Raw genomic sequence first — 6,000 nt, 5'->3', positions numbered from 1 at the left:
GACAGCAATGCCTGTTTTGTTTTGCAGACTTCATTTGGTCCATCTGACCCAAGAGTTCACACACACACACACACACACACACACACACACACACACACACACACACACACACTTTAAATCTGGAAATGGCACATAAATGCCATAAGTATTTCATTTCAAGGTTCTTTTCACTACTTACTTAGCGATTGTGTGACTCTCGTTCTATTGTAAACATTCTTTAGCAAGTATCGACTTTACAACTTAATTAAAAGACAAGTGACAAAATGCAAAATCCACAATGAACAAACCGCTGCACTAAGAGTATGGTGGGAACCTGGCCATTTGTTTAAGTAACAGCTGCTAAAAAATGCATGTACTGTTACACTTAAATAAACAGAACACAATACTGTTTATTTAAAAACATACAATAGGAAGGGGCAATGCTGCATGCCATGAATATAAGGTTCCAACAGGAAAGAAAGGGAAAAAAAAAAAAAAACTTTCAAAGATCTGTGAAAAATAAAAAAACAGAAATGCCAAGAATTCCTTACCGCCCATTCCCCTCCTACACTTAAGTGTGTTTAATGGCGTTGTATTTAATTTCTATTAGTGCCATAATAGATACACCCTTTGAAGTGGAACTATGACAGATCTGGATTAGGAGAGAATTGAAAAGGACTGATGTACGGCATGAAACAATTCACGGCTATTACATTCTAATGCCATAATAAATCTTTGGAACTGCTTCAGACTTACCCTGAATATTGTAAACAGGGCTTTGTCAATCACTTTTAGCAACACATATACACCAATGAGATTTTGAGTAACTGTAAAGGAATCTGCCATGAAAAATAAGGTAACGCAGCCTGCCATATAATTATACAGCCCACAATAAAGTAGTTACGGGGTGTGGGCTTCTGAACTTTCGAGGCAATTTCTTAAGAAAATAAGAAAGAAAAAAATATGTCTATCTTTGTGTAGCTGAGTAGACAGCATTATGATTGTTTATTTAAAAAAATAATGAAGGAATGGATAAAGGTAAGTATTAATTAAAAAATGTGAAGTTTTGCCAATTCTATTGCACAGGTTTGCTCATCATGTTATCGCTACATTACCAAAGGATTTGTTTCAGTTTTCCAGGTTCATCGGCTCATGTGAGAAAGAAGGCCGAGGACAGCAGATGGCAGACAGAGTTGACTTCTGTCCTCACCACCGTGTCACAGAATGGGATGCTTTGGGACATTGTTTGATAGAAGTGCAGGCTGTAGCAGCTCCCTTCAAAAATGATGATAGCCTTGTGACTGATGAGCTCTGAAACATTACGTTGTTTTGTTTGGTTTTCCTTTTTCCCCCCCCCGCACACCCCACCAAACTGTCCTTGGGTTGCCACGGGTGACCGGAGTGCTGACTTCCAGTCTCTGCAGCAAACAAGCACATGACAAATGAGTCTGGGGGCCTCACTCAGCCCTGAACCCTGGTGACCCCCCCCACAACCCATCCCCCCGCAAACACAAAACAACTTTAGTGCTGAAATTAAACAAGAGGGTTGGGGGGAAGAAAACAAAACAAAACAAACAAAAAAACACAACACACAACCGGCCCCGTCGTGAACTGAAAAGCAGCACAGCGCAAAATAATTTCTAACAACTTTATGAAGGTGAAATATGTAAAAGACAAATGAAACAGACATAAAATAAGAACTAGGCAAAAGAGCTCTTGTGCGATGTCTAAACCGTTAGCAGATGTGTTCCACCAGCTTAATGGCACTGGTGGTGGAACAATACACACGGATTAAGAGGACACAAACAGGCCACAGGAAAAAAAGGGTAAATGTTTAGTCTACTTAAACACAGGCTTTTCGGAGTAGTGGACTTGTTTTTTGGTAAGACAAACATCCGTTGCCAGGGATAGCAACACTACCCATGTTCAGGGGTAACATGCTGAGCTTTTTAAGGTTAGTTCAGCAGATCAGAGGCCGTGCATAATACAGCAGACCTGAAGATGACTTTCGGCACCAGAGCATCTCCATGGAGACTAATGTGCAAATGTACAACTGACCAGCGACTTTCAGTCTCCGCAGCACTGACCATCTAATGATGTCTGAGCTGTAATTCCCTTTAAAAAAAAAAAATCTTAATTAAAAATAATAATAATAACTGAAAATAGATATCTGTTGTTATACACATAAATTACTATAGATTACTACACACAAGACATTTATTTCTTTATTTCAGTCCTCTGCTGCAGCTCTATAGTCTATGATTTAAGACTACTTTGCTTCCCCTGGCTTATGTAAGATGTCTATTTATTTTTACTGGTGTTAGGTTTATGTTTCCTTCTGCAACTGAAAAGATACACGGGCATTAAGTGGTATCTTTGTGTCTGAGTACTTCCTGTTTTCATTCTCGGGCGACCCTTGTCTGTGCGGGGCAAACAGGGAGCTCTTGAGGAGGAAAGCGGGGGCTGCTGAGAGGCTAATTGAGTGGACTGAGGGCTCCTCCACATGAAACACGAGGGCACTTCCAAGTCTCTGAAGAAACCGGGACCAGGGTGAGCGATTCACTGCCCTTCTTTTCTTTCTTCGTCTTTGAAGTGCAGTAAAATCTGCCTTAACAGTAAAGTTTACCTTTCTGATAACATAATCTCCCCATAGTATTGAGAAGCTTATACCAACAATCTGGGATTTCCCTTTTCCCTCTGTGACTGGAAGATATCCAGAAAAGGAAATGTAGATCCTCCGAGCCCTGCAGTCCCTCCTATTGCTGACTGACGTACGCAATTTCTACTTTTAACTGCTCTGTGGAATATGATGACGTATTTTCCTTTTTCTGTCCCCAGAAATGTATTAAAGTAAGACGATTACAGAAAAAGGGTATCACCACAGAACCTTACCTGTGGGTACTAATGCAGCATAGTCAACATATGCTGGTCTTAATAAAATAAATGTTTAAATTGATATTAAAAGTTCTAACATGAAAGTGGGTGGTTGTGTGATGTGTTGGTGATGGGGGGGGGGGGGTCACGTAGGGGGGGGGTACTGATTTTGCTATTCTGAATCTAAAAGCTAACAATTGTTACTGTTGGCCTTTGTTGTTTTTTGGGGGGGCTCCTTTTGAGCTTTTCAGAATAGGTGACAATGGCTTGGGGTTGAGAACATATGTAGAAAGACCCCTGTGGTTAATGGAAAAGTTGCTTCATGCTGGCTGGGTGTTTGAAAAAATACAACCAGAGTCCTTTTATTTCTCCCCAGTTAATGAATGCATGAATGCCAGAATGCAGCAATAGGCCATTCAAGGGCCAAAGTCCCCTAGCATTGCCCCTGCACGAACACATCCTGGAATGGAAAATACATTTGCTTAACAAATTAAAATAAAAGGGATGGGTGGGGGGGTGGGAGTAGAGGGGGGATAATTCAATTAGTCCCCTTTTACTCTAAAAATATAAAGGTAGGTTTAAAGGAAGGGATTATTGCTTGTACAAGATCGGGCCAAGCTTTTCACAAAAGGGACAAATAAAGATTTGAGACAACATCTAAAAGCAGGAGAAATAATAAAAGAGGGAAAAGGGTCTTGAAGCCTGCATTTCCATGAATAAAAACTGCTTCTAGACAAATCTATGGGGCTTCAATCTCTCTCTCTCTCTCTCTCCCTTTCAATACAATTTTAAAACAATTCTATAGAAAATTGGAGCAAAGGCTCGCAAAGCTTTGTGAATCACTTTTTTTCCCCTCTCTCTCTTTTTTTAAGACAGGGAGCGCTGCAACCCTGAGAGGGCTGTCCTTACATTCCTTTAGTTGCCGGGAAAGCCGCCTAATGATCCTTCAATAAAGCAAGAAATTTCAACTTGGTAGGAGCCGAGTAAATTAACTAGCAGACGTGTGTGTAAAAAAATAACCACTGTGGTAGGTGGCTTCGCCTGTGCTCGTAGATTGAGATTTTTTTTTCTTCAAACTACTTGCCCAGCAGCCCTTAGCCAGCCGCAGAACAAAAAAAAAACTCCCAGCAGTTTCTCTCCCTCACACTCACTCAACTTCCAAATTAAAAACATTTTACAGGTTGCTAAATCTCCAGCTGAGGTGATGTAGCAAAGAACAGCTGTGGAGTAATTTTGATAATGATGAGAATAATAAGCACATGGCAAGGTTCAGGGCTTTGCTGTTGCAGCTTCAGTGCTCCTGAATAGATAAAAGTGATTAAATACTCCTGATTATCCCTGACCAATATGTAATGGATTTACAGCCCTTTCAATTAGTTAGTATTTGCTTAAGACTCATTATTTTGTCTTTGGTTAGGTAATCAGCCCTGGGACCCATGCTTCATCTAAGTCCTCTGGGCAAAGCGGGCACACGGGGCACCTGACCTTCTTAAGGGTCTAAGCTGCAGCCCAGGGCTAACCCCAGCACCTGCCCCTCCCCCTGCACTGCAGTGGTGCAGCAGCCAGTCGGACAGTCCCACTACATCCTGACCTCCCAACTGTAATCAATACACCTTTGCCTGCTAATAATGTCCTCACATCAAAGCGGCAGTTAGTAAAACTCTGTCCCATGTCACTTGCTTGCTTGCTTTTCCAAGGCGTCCCAGTAAAACGATTCTTAACACCAGCAAGACATTTCACATGTAGCACCCCCAACCCCCTCCCCCCCACCCGGCTCACACTCACACCGATCTCAAGAGCCTCCCTCCCAGCATACCTCTCCGCCAAAAATTGTAATACTGTACCTAATTTTCAGCAGCCTGTAAATATTTAATCACTTGGACAATTTTATTTCCGTTGCATAGTTTAAATGTGTAATTGTCAAATGTTATTTTGATTAAGTGCTCAGCAAGGGTGGAATACAAACAAACACTTTATGCCACGCAAGTGAGCAATTTCCAAACAAAGTGCTGCAACCGCTTCTGACAGTGAGAATATTTTATTGCCATTCATCAAACTATCTGTTGGAATTTTGTAATTATTAATGCTAAAGAATTCACCAAGGAGCACATTTAGTGCAATACAACAAAGGAACGTTATTTAATGCTCTGAAACAAGACAGCTTCAAACGTTCCTACAATGTAGTATACATCTTCCATCAAATTATTATTCTTTGGCAATTACATACAACAAAAGATGGGTGCTTGTTTTGCTGGAATAACACTCGCAAACAGAATGGAAGAAATGTAGTGTATGTTCTTTTTTGACTTTAATAGAAAAAAGCACTCTTATAAACTACTGTTGTCTACAGCACCATAGCAAATAAAAAAAGACTGTAAAAGAAAGTGTCACTCTTTCCAACCAAGATAATCCCTAGTAGTGAAATGTCTAGCTTTTAAGATAATGGACCTGAAGAATGGCAAGAACATTTCTCTAATCTCTCTGATTTAGAACTAAAGCATAAACAGAAATACATATTCTGAGGCTAGCACATGTTTCCAGTGATACCACGGATTTTCATAATTTAAATGTCCAAGAAACACACACAGATAAAGAAATATTTAATAAAATGTAATGTTATTGCACTCTTTCTCTATGTATATATACAAACAATAAATAGCCATTGACACATACACACAAACACACACACACACACACACACACATAGATACACACATGCATACACATCACACACAGATTACATTGGTATGACTGATTAGGAGACGCCACAATTATATTGACTTTGAAATGTAAATTAAATGACTTCAGGTGTTGTTCAAACGTGTTGAGGTTTATACACCAGATTGAAATGTAAACCTCAGGCAACTCTCCATCTCAGACAAACACCCAACCATCCAAACAGAGCATGAACTTATTAACCTGCTAATTCACACTCATCCTGAGTCAGGTGAACAAGGGGCACCAGACATGAAGGAGACCATTACATGGATAAATTCCACCATGTAAACAGAATCATCCGAATATGAATTGAATATTGCAGCTCTGAAGGGAATACTAAAGGTGGAATACTGAAGGAATTCTGGGCCATGTATTCTGAATATAAGGCTGAACCCAGAGAACCACGTGCATAAAAGGAGAGCGGGAGTG

The 6,000-nt window shown here is 40.3% G+C and overlaps 1 protein-coding gene across 6 annotated transcripts in view; it reads right to left on the bottom strand.

Moving 5' to 3' along the window:
• meis2a (Meis homeobox 2a) overlaps nucleotides 1-6,000 on the bottom strand; it is a 71,962-nt gene that overhangs the window by 35,331 nt on the left and 30,631 nt on the right. The gene's annotated exons all lie outside the window — the stretch shown is intronic.

Source organism: Amia ocellicauda, chromosome 21, assembly GCF_036373705.1.
Source record: "Amia ocellicauda isolate fAmiCal2 chromosome 21, fAmiCal2.hap1, whole genome shotgun sequence".
Taxonomy (NCBI): Eukaryota; Metazoa; Chordata; class Actinopteri; order Amiiformes; family Amiidae; genus Amia; species Amia ocellicauda.
Note: the sequence above shows the minus strand (reverse complement) of the source record. Positions and strands in the feature narration are given on the sequence as shown.